The 16,652-nt window shown below is 45.4% G+C and overlaps 1 long non-coding RNA gene across 1 annotated transcript; it reads right to left on the bottom strand.

The window, feature by feature from the left end:
* Window positions 1-183: 183 nt before the first annotated feature.
* Window positions 184-16,259, bottom strand: LOC308193418. Its single transcript, XR_013949619.1, has 2 exons — window positions 16,084-16,259; window positions 184-15,686 (listed from the first exon to the last, which is right to left on the bottom strand). It is a non-coding gene; the product is annotated as an uncharacterized lncRNA (long non-coding RNA).
* Between the last annotated feature and the right edge of the window lie 393 nt (window positions 16,260-16,652).

Raw genomic sequence — 16,652 nt, 5'->3', positions numbered from 1 at the left:
TATATGTTTCCATGTAAAATTCTAGCCTGAGGTGACAAACTAGCTAAGGCTCTGGTATCACTTGCTGAAAAATCTGAAAATGTACGGGTCCACTACCATGGCTAATGCCACTTGCTTATTGTGCTTGTGTACCCAGCAGCGGAGTCTGCTTAAACGCTTTATTAGGTTTGTCCTGACCTGTGCATTAGAAGCTTGGACAGAAGTCTGCAGCAGACAGGAAATAAGATCAAATGAAGCTGCTCTACACTATCTCAACTGAGATAACTTAAATAGAAACACTAGCTAGAGTCTTCATCGTGGAATGTCCTATTCTAGTTGTGCTCCTAGTATTGAGAGTAATCTGAAATTAAGTCTTCATAGCAGCATTCGAACAAAGCAATATCTTCAGAGCTGTATTACTGGAGACAAACATTAATATTTCAGCCTTCTGCCCTGCAGGCTGTGGAACTGTGATGCTTCATTCTGGAAGTGTGTGGGTTTTTTTTCCCCTCTTCAAAATGAGCCTGGCTTTATCTCCCTCGGGATAGGTATGTCACTCAAAGGGAGTTGTGAGATTTTAAATGAATGTTTGCTTCTTTGTGAAACAGTATTTTAACTGTTGTAGCTTGATTAAAAGTTATAAGTCTGCATAAACTTAGCTGCGTTTTTGATCATACCAAGATCAGATTGCACTTACAAGAGTTCTATTTTGTCTCATGAAGGAAGTAGGGATGTTTAATCAGCTAACGCTTCTGACATCAAATAACATTCCCCATGAGCTGGAATGCCCTTTGCAGGTCTCCAGTGTTCACCGTTACTGTATTGCAGAGCAGAGGAGCAATCATGCAATGTTTCCTAGGTTTTGTCATTACTGCAGGAAAGTGTTCTCACTGAATGTTAAACTTAAATTTTTGTGGTGAATGGTGAGCCTGTTGGAGGGGAATCTTGAGTATTAAAGTTTAACTGCATTATGAATTTTGTTTCATCAAAATGTAAGGTGGTGTAGAAATTGACATACATACATCTTACTGTGTCGCTAAAGCAGTTCTGGTGCTGGCAGTAGAGATATCAAACGGGAAAAGCTTAGTTTAGTTCTCAAAAGTAATCTATTTTTTATATTTGCATCAAACTGCCAAAGAATACTTAATACCTGAGCTGCCACTGGTCCTCAGACTCCTGCGTATCTCAACTAAAAAGACGTGTTTTATATCGTAGACAGACCTCATGGTCTAGGACTTGTCTACAGAGGGATGCTTAATGAAACTAAAAAATGATTAGTTCAGCTGCATTTGATTCAACTTAATCAAATCTCTTCTGATGGCTAGTTTAATTGTGAGTAAGTGTTCCTCGTGGAATTAATGTAGTTGAACTAATCCATGTATCACTGAGTTGGGATCATTTTTACTGTCCCTGTGTGGGCAATCTTCAGTGAGCTGTGCCAAATGCACTGTGCATATCCACAACTTGATCTCTGAATGTATGTCGCTGCAGTGAGCACCTCTCCCCAGCTTGTTCCGTGTGAAGGTCTGTGGTCCAGCTGTGATGTCTGTATGGCTGTAGTCTCCGGGTCCTTGTACATACTGTGTAAAACAAAAGTTTTTATGATTAGGGAATCGATTTATTGAGTTTTATTATTGAAAGTTAAATCTGAATCTGTAAAACAAGAGAATCAATAAAAGACTATAATCTTTCTACAGCCTATGGTGATACATGAATACTTTTATAGTTCTGACTGGGGAGCTGTAGCCTTATTCATGTTGTTACACCACTCTGGGGAAGTAGGGAACTTTACATTTCATGCTCTTCTATACTATTCTTAAATCATTTGCTATACTGTAAGAACTGGACAAGTTTTTTATTAACCACTCCCAATTTCTAAGAAGCTATTACAAAAGCTTTCACAATAAAAGCATTTACTGTAAAACTCTTGGTCCTGGGAACTTGCTAAATTTGTTCCTGGCTAATAAAAAGCTTGCTTCTTCTCCCTGCTCCTGAGTCAGTCCTGAACCATGAGCTGTGCTGGACTTCTGCCGCTTCTCTGGCTTGGAGCAGGGTCGAGTGAGGGTGTGGAAGATACCTCCATGATCTGAGTGATGCCGTGGGAAGCCAGTGCTCAGGCAGGGTTTGGAGAAGCACTGAGTCACAGTGGCCCTGAGCCAGCAGCACACCCCTGCTACAAATGAGAACAGGCTGGGGCTCTTCAGCCTGGAGAAGAGAAGGCTTGGGAGGGATCTAGCAATGCGTTTAAATGTGTGGTGGGGGTGGGTGGGAGAATACGAACAGCTTAGCAGCAGGCTGAGAGGCAACAGGCACAAACCGACTGCGGGAGAATCCATTTAAACATCAGGAAAAATCTTTTACTGTGAGGGTTGTCAAATACTAAAGCAGGTTGTGCAGGGTCTCCATCCTTCAAAAACTTGACACACAGGTGATCCTTCCTTCAGCGTATGGCACTTCCATGTTCACTTATTGCTCGTTGTTTAATCTAGAGGAAAGTGATAGATGATACAGAAAACAATTGGGACTGGTTGGCTCACTCCGCTTGTAACAGTGTAAGAGCATGCTGGGTGCTGATAGTGGTGAGTTTTCAGTAAGTCTGCAAATTAACACTTTGGTTTCAAAGCCCCAGCTGCTGACAGAACCATTCTTTACTCTGTCGTTATTTCATGATGGAGACTTTTCTGTTGCCTCTCAACATATCCCTCATTTTCTCCCTTTTCCAGTGATACTGGCATGCTGTTTCTTACATATGCAAGCTCCTGATATGAAAACTGTAATGTTATTGAAGTATATTTGGTGTACTTTAGATACAAAAAAAACCATATTTTACCAGTGGGCAGTGAATGCAGAGAAAGTTGTATGGCTTTTTATCACGTTGGCTACAAGGTTGAGTTGTAGGAGGGCTTACTTGCACAGTTACAACCTGCTCATGAAGGAAAATATTGGCTTCCAAGCTGGAGCTGGCTCCAGAGCAGTGCTAATGTGGTGCTGCTGGGCTCTCCTGCCTCAGCTGGTTTTTAATAGAGTCGGTGCCAGTGGCTCTCCATCCATAACGCAGTTAATTTGTAATTTCAATACCAAGGAATATTAGAGCTGGCTGTACGGTGGAAAATTAATCCTCGCTTGCCCCAGTTGTAAATGATAGCCCACATTTACAATGACTATTACTCTCTTAAATCATTCAGGTTTCTGCATCTTTTCCTTTTCCCCTTCTGGTGATGCGCTGTAGTTGATGTGTGCAGTAAAGGAGGCAGATGAGATTATGAAATAGCTGCTTTGCAGCAGGGAGTTTGGGGAAATGCTCAATAGTACAGTCGTTGAAGGCAGGAGGCCTACTGAACTGTTCCTGAAACTGTAGTGCATTTTAGGACTTTTGTTACGAACATGCACTGACCAACTGTACAGCACGCAGGCAGGCTTTAACCTGCTTTGCCAGCAGGAACGTGCTGCCCAGCCAGTGCCTTTGGGGCGCTGGGGACACGGGGACAGGCTCTGTGCTTCAGTGTGCGGGCTGCCATGCAACCAGCACAGAAGGGTGACTGAGCACTGATGCAGGTTGCCCAGAGAGGCTGTGGGCTCCATCGGAGATCTTCAAAAGCTGCCTGGACGTGATCCTGGGCAACCTGCTCTAGGTGTCCCTGCTTGAGCAGGGGTTGGACCAAATGACCTCCAGAGGGCCTTTCCGACCTCGACCATCCTGTGATGCTGTGACCTCCCCTGGGTCACAGCCCCCCTCTGAGCTCTGCTCATGGGGCGCTTGCCTGGAAGGAGGTTGTCCTTGATGCTCCTGAGCATTTAATGCAACAGCAGCAGCTTCAGCGCAGGAGCTAGCAAGGAATTAGAGAATGAGGCAAGTTCTAGCTCATGCTGTGCAAAACTTCATGACTAGCTCTGTCGTGAGGGTTACCATTTGTCCAACTTTCCCCACACCATGAATGACTAAACAGCTTGTAGCCATCTTCTAGGAGCTAAGCTGCTTTGATAAGCTCGAAATGCTAAAACGAATCAAAGGACATGCTTTAAACCTCTGCACTGCTTTTTTTCCTCAGATCTGTCAAATTTAAACAGAGACTTGCAAGCACTTCCTCTGCTGTATGTTCATCTTTGTTAAATGATGCAGGATCTCACTGAATTCTGTTGAATTAATCCACAGAGAGCCTTAGGATTATTCCTTAATTGCATCCAAAACAACTTTTTTAGATGATGAATATTACGTATTGCACAGAAGCATGCCTCAACCTTAACTTTGAAGCACTTCACAAATTAATGTTTAATGAAACAGTTTGCCTTGAGGTTTTTGCTGCACTATCTAACTGGCTGAATGCTAGCACAAGCAGGGGCCATTTCATCTCCTGGACAAGCCTTGCTGCTTTAATGTGGCATGTGCTTTCCTGTTGTGTCAAGCCACTCAGTTTTCAGTACTGCTCTTTTCTGTCCATATCTCCCTGGCCTGCAAAAATACCGTGTGCCTCACCCCGCAACAAAAACGCAACAGAAGGCTCTAATGGATTGATCACTTACAAAACCTTGTTTATGGGACTGTTTACTTGAGCTAAAAACATGACTAGTATCACAGTTTTGTGATATAGATCAAGTGAATGCTAGAGGTCTGGTGGCTGATAAACAGAACGATAACACTTGTTTCTCTTCTTGGCTGCAGGTGTTTACTGTAATTTTAATGGAATGTTTCTGAGTCAGCTATCAAAGGTAAACGCTTCCCAGCTTTTGGACTTTGGATTCTGTAATTCTACAAAAGTTGCCTCTGTTGGTGGGGTGCCTCATAATTTTGAGAACACAGAAGTATCTGAAAAGGGCTTTTCAGAGGATCCCTCTCTGCCAGTGCCAGGATACTTTTGTTAAACTGATTTCATGAGCCATTCTGCAGTGTACAGTGTTTAAAGCGGAATTCCAAGTAAAATCTCATATTTCTATTGTGACAGAGCAGTCGTGGTGTTGGAATCAGTCAGGATCCCAGGAGGATACTTAGAGAAACAGCAGTCTTTGATGCAGAGCTAAGTTCTGTGCTGGCCTCAGTGCTCGATGGTGTGGTGGCACTGAAGGAAGCAGTACGTGACAGTGACGAGAGCGACAGGATTGCAGAAAAGCCTGACAAGACATCAAGTCCAAGCTCCTGCCCAAGCATCAAGGTCAGACCAGGTTACTCAGGGGCTTGCATGGCTTTCCGTTTGTAGTTCTTGGGCACTTTAAAACGAGCACTTTATGTCATCAGGATGGGGAGACTTGAGCACAGAGGGGCGAGGGAGGCTGTGGTCACCCTGTGGGTCAATGGCAAAGCACAGGGTGGGTTGGGTTTTACAGGTCCTTTTCCAGTGCTTTGTCCCTGCCTTGTCTCACTTTCAAAGTTGGGCTGTGGTAATTCAGTGCTCAGAACAGGCAGCTCTCAGGTGTAAAGGAAAGGCTGAGAGCTGGTGTTTTTCAGCCTGGAGAAGAGAAGGCTCTGGGAGATCCCATAGTGTCCTTCCGGTACCTAAAGGGGACTTTTAAGGAAAGAAGGAAGAACAATTTTTACCAGGGCCTGTACTGTGACAGGACAACTAGTATTGGTTTTAAACTGAAAGAGGGTAGATTTAGACTAGATGTAAGGAGGAAATCCTTCACTCAGAGGGTGGTGAGGCCCTGGCACAGGCTGCCCAGAGAAGCTGTGGATGCCCCATCCCTGGAGGTGTTCAAGGCCAGGCTGGATGGGGCTTTGGGCAACCTGGTCTGGGGGGAGGTGTCCCTGCCCATGGCAGGGGGTTGGAACTGGGTGGTCTTTAAGACCCCTTCCAACCCAAACCATTCTGTGATTCTGTGATTGTTCTTTGCACTTGGAAATTGGTGGAAAGTCTGAGACAGGATTAGTGAGAAAAAAGGAAACTGTGAAAAGACTCGATTGCTCTAAGCAGTGGATTACAGGTACAAGAACTCAGTCTCACCAGCTGGTGAAGGAAGGCTTCAGGGAAGAGGCCAAGCATTTTGATGTGGGCACCGTCAAATCATGAACATTGCATGCTTTTGGTTTTGGAGAGGAAATGCTGAGGTTGGACTTTCAGAGACTTAATTTGCAAACATGAATAGCTTATGTATTTTAAAGTAGTTTTGCTTGGTGGAAACACCTGTAACTTCCCTCAAGCTCCATCCAGCACCCCCTGCAAGTCCCACAGACCATCTCAGGCGCTTGCAGGTGGCTGCTCCGCTCTGCAGGTGCTGTGTGGGCTCAGCTCACTGCCCACAGATTGCTTGGGCATCAGCCAGGGGCGCGCACGGCACTAGTGGTGGTGGCACTGCGCTGGCAGGATTCCCCCCAGGCTGCCTAACAGTGCCAAGAACATTTCTTGCCTCCTGGCTTTTTTATTGAAGCTCTATGTGGTTTGCATGAGCCTCTCTGTGCAAGTATATTGTGGAGACATTAAACAGCATCCATGATAATGTTCACTGGTTTGTAATTCTCTCCATGCAGCTACGTCTGACCATGTTTTATTTAACTGGCTGGCTAGGGCAAGCTCTGCCTTGAAAGCCTGCAGCTCCTCCAGCTCAAAGCAATTCAAGGCACTTCTCCAAAGACTTTATTGGCTCAGTTCTCCGACTGCTGGTGCCCTGGAAGGAGCTGGGCGCAGCCTGGCTGGTCCACCTCAGTGGAAGGCTGAGGTGAGGGTGGTGTCTGCTGGGCCCTTCCCAGGTATGGCCACATCTCCCCGCCACCACCCATTGCCTCGTCCTCACCTCTGCAAAACCCCACGTCTCCTGCGTGAGCTGGAAGCCTCCACCTGGCCACGTGCCCCTCCCCTGCTCCCAAATGACATTCTGTGGTTGTTTTGGTTTTGGATTTATTTTTCCAAATAAATGGGAGGAGTTGGCTTACTTTAAAAGGGAGTGCATGGTTCTATTCATAGCAAGTCTTTAAAATACTTGTGGCGGCAATGCTGTAAGATGAGATTTTGGGGGGCTTCATTTCAATGGAAAGAGGAAAGAAAATCAATTTTCTGTTTATGCATCATCTCTGGTTTGAATTTAAAAGTACATAAGCATGATAGTAAAAATATAAAACTTCTCATACTGGCACCAGCTCAGCTGCATAAGCTGCATTGCATATGTTGTATGTATGCAAAGTGATCTGATTAATACCACAAGGGTTGTGCAATATAACCAGCTCAGTATTACTGAGCGATTGCTTCCTGCTCGCCCTGTATTGGGTTTATGTTGGCAAGGTTTTGGTAGCAGGACTGCTGCAGGGGTGGCCTCTGTGAGCAGAGTCCAGCAGCTGCCCCAGGTCAGACCAGAGCCAGCTCCAGACGGCTCCAAAAGGGACCTGCTGCTGGCCAGAGCCGAGCCAGGGAGCAGTGCTGGTTGGGTCTCTGGGAGAACAGACTGAAGAAAGGGGGAAAAATAAAATAAAATAAAATAAAATAAAATAAAATAAAATAAAATAAAATAAAATAAAATAAAATAAAATAAAATAAAATAAAATACAGACAAACAAAAAACACACCAAAAAAACCTGCTGAGCAACAGCAGCTGGGAGAGAGGAGTGAGAAAGTGTGAGAGAAGCGGCCCTGCAGCCCCCCGGGTCAGTGCAGCAGGAGGGCAGGAGGTGCTCCAGGCAGGCAGCAGCAGTTCCCCTGCACCCGTGGAGAGGCCCCTGGTGGAGCAGGCTGTCCCCCTGCAGCCCATGGGTCCCACACGGAGCAGATCTCCACGCTGCAGCCCGTGGAGGAGCCCCCGGTGGAGCAGGTGGATGTGGCCTGGAGGAGGCTGCGGCCCATGGAGAGCCCCCGCAGGAGCAGGCCCCGGGCCGGAGCTGCAGCCCGTGGAGAGGAGCCCACGCAGGAGCAGGGGGCCTGGGGGGAGCTGCCGCCCGTGGGGGACCCGTGCTGGAGCAGTTTGCTCCTGGGGGATGGACTCAAAGTTGGATAGCAAAGTTGCAATTCTAGTTGCAACCCAAACGCAACACTTTTACCTCTTAAAGAGCTCTACCTTCCATGCCAACATTGGCTTTTTGCCATGCTATGCTGTTAACTGAGAGGGCAGTGGTAAACTACAAGGGCAGAGAGTTATATATGGGATATATATATTCACAAGAAAGGAACTATCAGCTCTCAAAAATATACAAGCTGTTAGAAAGCTCCTTTTACGTGATGTTTTCAGCCCTCAGCAAGGCATCTATACATTACAGTAACGGCTGTGTTAAACTACGTAATGCTGTGTATCAGGAACAAGAGAGCACCAAGTCTCAGCAAGTCTGAGGTTTAACTCATGAAGTTAATTCTTTCACATAATGCACTGAGGAGGCAAAAGACAAGCGGGGGCCCATGTGAGCCCTGCCCTGGCTTCAGGTTGGTGCCATGCCTCAGGCTGTGATGCGCCAAGGCGCTGCTAACGGAGCACATCAAGCATGCTGAGCACAGGTACCCCGTGTCCGCTCTTTCAGAAAACATGCAAAGCAGATAGATACCCAATACTGATGACGTGCCATGCTCCAAAACATGCAGTGACCACAACAGAAAAGCTGTTCTTCTGTATTGAGTTATCATGGCACCTTTCTTTATATGAGTTCAAGATTTTCTTATTGCATTTTAAAAAGCCCTGGAAATGTAGTACAACTGTATGTCTGGAGATCTTAGGTTTTTTATTTTCTTTTGCCTTAGAAAAGCGTAAATGCCATTTAAGCAAAGCTCACCCACTTCATGTGCTGTGCCAAAACCTATCTGAGCTACCATAGTCACTGCTGCTCACTGTGTTGCTGTTTATGAGCTGAGGACCTACCCACCTTTTCCAGTTTTTAGGAACTTGCCAATGTAGTCATGATCATTCTGATTAGAATTTCAAATCACCTTGGTGTTGATTCCCCTTTTGTTCAGTAACAGGTCTTTGCATCTTTAGGCACCTAGCAATGCCAGGAATCTGGTCCCAGACCTTGGAACAACAAACAGAAATGGATCTGCTGGTAGCAACATTTGACTTGTTAATTGTTTGCCTATTTCACCATCTTAAGAGCAGAATCTCCTTCACCGTCAATACCTGTAGCGTATTAAACATACATATGCAGGCAAAATATAAAAAAAGTTGTCTTGCTTTTGCATCTGGAGTCCTGTTTCTTCACAGTGCATCTGTAGTGCTAATGGGACCAGAGTGAGCTGCTTGATGGCCTTGGGCTGCCACCTTCCCCTCCAGCACCTCTCCGGGCACAACCCATGCCCAGGGGCAACGAGCCCCGTGTTCTTGGCAAGTGCTGGTGCTGCCAGGCAGAAGACAGACATTAGAGGTGACCTAGTTCTGCTTGGACAAAGTTTTGAGAAGGAAAAAGAGAAGGCATGTTTGGGAAACCTGCATGGGTAGAGTTACCGTACCCTGAAAGATCAGCTCTTGCTTTGTTTGAAGAGAACGGCTCCTCCTCAAGTCTTTAGCTTTTTTGCCAGCCAATGTGGAGGGATCAATTCCACCTTCAAGTACAGTTCTGAAAACAGCCAGCAACTGGAAAGCATGGGTCACAGCTCTTTTACAGTAAGACATCCACCAGCAGATAACACCGACTTTGGCGTTAACTCAGTGAATGGGAGACATAACCTGCTGTTACTCACTTTTATCACGGTACTACCAGGAGGCTCAGCTGACACACATCTCCATGGCCAGAATGTATCTGACAGCAGGCCCATGATGTCCTGACCTATCATCGCATTGTTCTGACCTTAAGTTGTTCACAGTCTTACTCCTCAGGGCCTCATGTCAGCTTACTGTGATCATTACACCTCTTGAATCAGGAATCTATTGAATGTAGTCTGATCTCTCTAATCTGTACACAGTTTATTTTTATGCAGGAAATTAAAACTGCAAGATGATTGTATCATCCTGCACCTTCAATTTCCTCTGTATACGAGTACTGAATAACCACTGTTGCTTTGAGTTACTTAGAACAATACTTTCAATTGTTTGTTTGTTTTCAGTAGGCTTGCCTTGTTCTCCCCATGAAGAATAGGCTGCAGTTTTATTGATGCAGAATTGCAATGTTCCTAGAAAATGTAATAACATGTTCTTCTTTAATAAATCAAATTATCAGTCTAAGAAGATTACTTCTAAAGAGCGAAACAGTAGCTTGTTGCATAAAAGTGATTTTTTTTTTTTAAGAAAATTGCTTTGAATATTGGCTTCAAAATGTTAGAGGGCATCGTGTGTTGAGTGAACTTCCAGGATTTTAAGAAAGAATATTTGTGAAGAAAGATGTGCTAAAGCTGAAGGAGTGAATATGAACATAGGGGGCACCAGCACCCCTCTAAAAAGAGGAAATTTTAGCATGGTTGTTTGAAACAAATTGAGCTGTAGCACACTGAGAAAACAAAGGAGCATTCAAAACTTCACCCTCCAGTTTAAACCTGTACCATTTTTTAATGGACACGATTCTGGCTATTCCACGTTCAGCCAGAAACAGCACGAAGCAGGAGACACAAACGTTCAGATGTGAGGTTTATGCTGCCCGACCCAGGGGGAGCATCCGCTGCTGCCCAGGAGGGAGCGGGATCTCTGCAGAGGTGACTGCGAAGGTCACCGCGCTGCCAGGCTGACAGCGCTGAAGTGGGAAGCAAAAGAAGGGCAGAATAATATCATATTGATTCCAGATCATGTTTGAGGTTTTTTATGTCTGTTTTAGCGCAGGCTGGTGCTGAAAGTCCACCTGGGGCTGTCCTGTGGGAACAAGACATTATATGTGTGAGCTCAATTCAATCATCTCCAGGCTTCTGCAGTCAAACTCTCCTGTGTGAGGGGATGGTGTCCTGTCCCCAGGCTATTAAAAAGAGAAGCTGGCTTCCTCTCCCTTTTATCTTTAAAGCCTCTTTTGTTGTTTGCAGGCCGATAGAAGAAAGTCACTTGCAAAGGGATGGAGCAGGTTTTTAACATCACAAGCAAGGACGACAGGAGGACATTCTGTGCTACAGAATCTGCAAGCATGCAAAAAAAAATGAAAGTTAGTAATATTAAAGAGAAAAGAAATAGAAAGAGCAGGTTCAAAGCAAACTGCTCAGTTACATATTTTTTATCAACAAACAGTTGTGAGTGGGGATGGGTTTAGCAAGGTGTTAAGTTTGGAGGTAGGTCAGAAATCTAAATAAAAAAGGAATTAATTTTTTTCTGGCCACACAAAAGCTGCAGATCAAGTACCCCCACACCCTAATAAATAAATAAATAGGAAAAAAAGGGGGGCAAAGTCTTTCCGTGAGTAGTGCATCGTACTATTTTTTATATCAAGCGCAATGCTGAGCTGGCATCCAAAAAGCCCTCACTTGCAAAAACGAGCTGCCAAGGCATACTCATGCTCTCAGGGACCCAGCCTGAAATAAATGTGATTTTTTAAAAAAGTGCTGAGCCTCTTCCTCCAGAAACTCAGGCCTTTTGGGGACAGCCAACAACCACTTTTCAGAATTCAATGTAGAGCCTCGGTTGCCCTCAGTACCTAGAAGCTTCCCAGACTGACAGCAAAGATGAAACCATCAGTGTTAGGGTGCTTTAGGCAGCTCCCCTTCTCCAAGAGGCTGTAGTGACATACAGGGGAAAAAAATATTCCATAAATGTAGCAAATTTCAAAGCTGTGGAGAATGTGCTACAAGGTCTTCAAGGAAGTCTGGGAAATATCAGATAGTCCTGTTCATAACATCGGGGTTTTAACATGGTATATTGACACGGTGATAAAATCAAAGAGCTGCTGTGGGAGTAAAGGTGGATGGAGACCGCTGCTTTGGTTAGGTATGGGTACCCTGACTGTGAACACAAAGTCCAAAATTGGTAAGTATTCTTCCCATGGCCGTCCCCACCATTTCCAAGACACCCCGCTGGGCTGCATTGGGTCTGACCCCGGGCGGCCACCCTTAGCTTCTTATTATAGCAGAACTGAGAAATCTCCCTAAGCCTATTAAACACATTTGTCTCAGACCTGGCATGTGGTGCTTACACACTCCACCCCCCGAGAGCTGGAAGAGCATCTCGAGCTGCAGCTGGCAGAGGGGGCAGCATCCAGGAGGCTTTTTGAGTACGTTGTTCAACTGAGAGTTCTCACCATGTGGGGTGGAAACCTGTTAGTTAATTGCTATTTTGCCTTTAGGGAGTGCAGCTAAAGTTTGTGCAAGAGGTGGATGCCAGCCGGGTGTCAGGTGGATCTCTTGGGGTGGGGAGTTTTAAGGAGTGGACACAGACTGGCTCCTCGAGCAGCTGCTTCCCAGGCGCACGCACGCCTTCTCAAGTTGTGATAAGAGGAGGAATTTTTCATATAAAAAGTAATATTGTGCTTGTCTCTTATCTGGGCTCCACCGAAATAAAATGTTGGTTTCGGCTCTGTTTGAAATTATGTTCGGAAATAGCCAGCGTCCCTTCCCACTTGAACCTCTTGAATTGAGGCAACAGAGGAACGAAGCTTAAAAAACAGAGGAAACCTTGAGCGCTATTTAGGAAAAACTAGCAGACAAAATTAATACCCTTGTACTTTAGACACCTGCTCAGACTATATTTCTCACGCTGTATAATTTTGCCCCTAAGCTCTCTTTCTCACTTTCCATCTACTTTGAGTAAAAATTTGGTAGAATGTCTCCAGGGAGTACAGCTCTGACAGATGTTCAAGTGATAAATATTTGCAGTCTGGGTAATTTGCAAAACTCGTGTCATTTTGTTGATATAGGATCTTTCTTTATTTTGTATTTTTTGTGCAAACATATAACTCTGGGAAATATATTTGTCTTAATCAAAGCAAAAAATAATTAAAAGAATTGTAACCGAAACTGCTGGTATTGCTTTTGAAAGTCCCAGAAATGGGATTTCAAGCAAGGCATGCTGTTTTTCAAATTTACTTACAATATACAAACTTGATTGAAAAAAATTATGTTTTAAATAATATATGGAATGGCAAGCATGTGATTTTTTAACTTTAATTTACTACAAGAATAAGCAAAGCAGAAAGAAGAAAAAAAATATTTTACGCCCTATGGATTACAGGGAATGAATAGAAGGAGAGGTGAGAGTTCTGGTTTTTGTGGCAAGACCTGAGTGTCAGCGTAGCAGAAAGGGGGACCCCTGAGCAGAGCAGTGACAAGCCCTTCATGTGGCTGGGTGCTCCTCCTGCCGCTGGCACCTGGAGCTGGAGCCATGGCTCCATCTGGGGAGGCAGAAGAAGACCATCCCACATCTCCCCATTGCACCCAGCAACCTGTGGCTTATTGGTGTTCTCCAGCCTATTGAGCAACTGTGAGCCTTTGAGAAGGAAAAAGAAAACTTCTGGTTCAGTTGGGAGCCTGCTGTTAATTCAGTTAAGGAGTTTAATCTTTCTGTGCAGCTACATGTAGGACTGATGACTGCACCCTTTGGTAAGTATCTCAAGAAAAGGGGAAGAGTACTCATATCCCCTCCTTTAAGCAATATTTAGTCCAGGCCTTAGCTATCCCACAGTCCCGAGGGTGCTGGGAAAATAAGAACATTTTATTAATAACATCTACAGCAAGGCTGTGCTTACAGGTCATACCCTGTGCTGGGGCCACTCACGTACACTTCCTTCAATGCTGAGCAAAATAGACAAAAGACAAAATTTCTGAAGGACACAGACCTATTTTTCAAATGGGTCTAGAAAGGTTGCTCCACTTTTTTTTCCAGCACTGAGTTGTAAATTCAGCTGCTCAGGCATGCTACACGCACAGTTTGCTATAGGAGAAGCTGAGCATTAAAGGAATTGTTTGTTAAACCAGGATGTGTTTTGGTGAAACTTGACCAGCTTAGCTGCTTCTGATTTGGGGGCAAAGTTGCTGAAAATTAGGAGAAAGGAAAATCTACTCCTTGCATCTTGTTTACGAAAAAGAGAGAATGGGCTTTGTGTCTCAGTTCCTGGATGAACTTGTTGTGTGTCTTTTTAGGACCTAGAGCTTTCAATAGCTTCCTGACAACTTCAAGGTATGATGGTATTTGTAAAGACCTGTTTCCCTTTTTTCTTTTTCTTCCTTTTTTTGAAAGGTAAATCTTGTGGTATAGTGTCCACACAGGTTAAATTTTTGAACGTGTCCAGCACTTGTTTAGTACTGGATTTTTGCACAAATGCAGTTCATGAATTCTTTGCAAAAGCCTCCCATCATTTGGCCTTCAGACATAACTGCAGATTTCTGAAATCTGCAGAAACTTTTGTTTCTGCAAATACTTGATGTAAGATAACTTGATCACGTTAAATCAGAATAATATCCCCAATAAATACCGTGTGCACCTGTTGTAAATGAAATGCATTATAAGCAGGGGCTCCCATTTGCATCCTAATTTCTCCTGCAGGTCAGGCTGGTAAGTATCTGAAGTGCTCAAGAAACAGCAATGCAAGAGGATTTTCTAGACCCTGATCAAGGTCAGCTCTCTATGTGGAGGAGTTTTAGTACTTCCAGGCTGGTGAGTGGAAGTGGAGGTATTTTCTAGATAAAGAAAAAAAAAAAAAAGCATTTTACGTTGATGATACAATCGTTACCCTAGCTACTGCAACTCCTCTGGTGCCATTCCTTTCATTTGAATGAAGAATTGCTTTCTGAACTTCACCAACAAATTGATGGTGGGCAGCAGAGAAGCCAGAGACAGACTTCTCAGTGACATACAGGGAAAGGATCCAAGGTAACAGTCACAAGCTAGATGAAGGAAACTTTCAACCAAAACTCAGACACCTCAGTGAGAGGGTCTCATGCTGAAACTGGAGCCTGGGCGAGACAGGGCGTCTCCAACCCTGGAGACGTTCAACACTCGACTGGAGCTACCTTGGGACTGCAATGCAGCTTTGGAGTTGGCTCTGGTTTGAACAGGAGGCTGGATCACGTGGTCTCACGAGTAACTTAAGCTTTTCTAGGATTCACTGGAATTTGGGATCCATATTTCCTTTAATTGCATTGAGGCCACCTCCTTTTCCCATCCAGCCCCTGTGAAAGGCAAATATTTTAAATAAATATTTTCATTTTTCTTCAGCAGCTGCAAACATCCCTGCTTAGCCTAGTAAGGACATAGCGTCTCTCCGCTTACAGTTGCCCATTTTATATCCAACTGTCCTCTTGTTCTAAGATATTAAACTCCTCTGGGCAGTCACCTTCTTTTTTTGGATGTTCCTGTTTCAGTATTTGGCAATTCTACTGTAGTCTTGAAAACTTAATGCAGTCATTGCTGTCAGGTAGTCATGAAAATGTATTTCTCCAAGCACGTCCCAAAGGGAGGACTGAGTGTATTTCTGCCTCCATCACACAAAGTTTCCTACAGATCTCCTGGTTCTTCTTGCTCCCCACCAGGCCCTCCAGCACTGCTGCCACGCTCCCGTGTGGTACCTCGGGCAGAGGGCACAGGGCAGGGTACCCCTAAAGACCTGGAGCCGTGCAGCAAATATGCTCAAATGCTTGAGAATCCTAAGGGGTGACAGTCCTCGGTGTCTGCTGGCCCTTGTGTGCATGAAGAGGACTGTCCTGGTCCAGTGCTCCTCTCTGGGATGCAATCAGGAAAACCACGCTAGGGACCAAAGGGGACCAAGGCACCGTCAGGATGCTCTGAAGATCCGCTTCCCCCTCCTTCCCTCCAGCTTATTTACCAGTGCTGGCTGCATTTACCCTGGCCTTGGAGAAGTGGTCCAGAAGAAATAATTAATGCCATGGCTTTGAAATCCAAACAGAAAGTCGGGTTGCTGAGTACGGGAGATCAAGGCAAAACTCCAGTCTGAAGTGTTTCAGCCTCTCCTGCAACAAAGAGAAACTGCCTGTCGCTGCTGGCCGGGCATGCTTAAATCACCCGCACCTCAGTGAATCCGAAGCACAGACAACATCCAGCAGGCCTGAAAGCACAATTAAAGATATTTATGTGTGCTTCTGCTCGGCTTGGGGAAACCTGCTCACGCCGATTTTCAGGCTCCCAGCAATGGGTTTGCAAGTACCCTACCCAACCAAGGCACCGCCATCAGCAGCAAAATAATTAAAAGGGCTTTTTGCTGAAGTCTTATCTGCCTTGTAGCTGTAGCTGTATTTTTCAAACGCCTTGCAGAAGCTTTGTTTTTCCCTGGGAAAAGGGAGTGCAAGGTGGTTTTTTTTTAAATTTTATTTTTATTTTTCAAGCTGGCAGCCTGGGCCCACCATTTACCCTGCAGGGCTCTGTCAGGTTCCAGGGGCTGCCATCCTGCCCGCAAAACCAGGGGCTGCCAGAAACCTGCCGTGGCCACCCCCAGCTCTCCTGGGGCCCAAGCTGGGCCCAGCAGCTTCGTCTCAGGCTGACCAGAAGATGGAGCTCCAGGGTCTCCCCCGCAGGCAGCCGCGTTAGGAAATGGGAGCCCGAGCACCAGGATTTGGGGTCTGCGGGCAGCGTGTGGCTGCCCTGGGGGGGGGCTGCTGAATCCTGGGGGGCTGCCTGCTGTATCATCCTGGGGGGCTGCCTGCTGAATCCTGGGGGGCTGCCTGCTGAATCACACGGCTGCGGCACAGACCGCTGCGTGCAGGAGGCTGAAAACGTGTTTTGGAGAGGAAAGAAAGCACTGCCCCAAAATGCATCCAGGAGCGCAGCTGAAACGATGAACTGCGCAGCGATGCGGAGGGATGAAGCGAATGTGAATGAAAAAGCACTTATTTGGTTTGAGAGAGGAACGGAGGAAGGTGCGAAACAAGAAGATACCAGCTGCTGTCACAGGAATTAGGTTTCCTTTAGCTGTAGCATTT

This window comes from Anser brachyrhynchus (genome assembly GCF_964034855.1).
Source record: "Anser brachyrhynchus genome assembly, chromosome: 3".
NCBI lineage: Eukaryota > Metazoa > Chordata > Aves > Anseriformes > Anatidae > Anser > Anser brachyrhynchus.
This window is presented reverse-complemented; position numbering and strand designations above follow the sequence as displayed.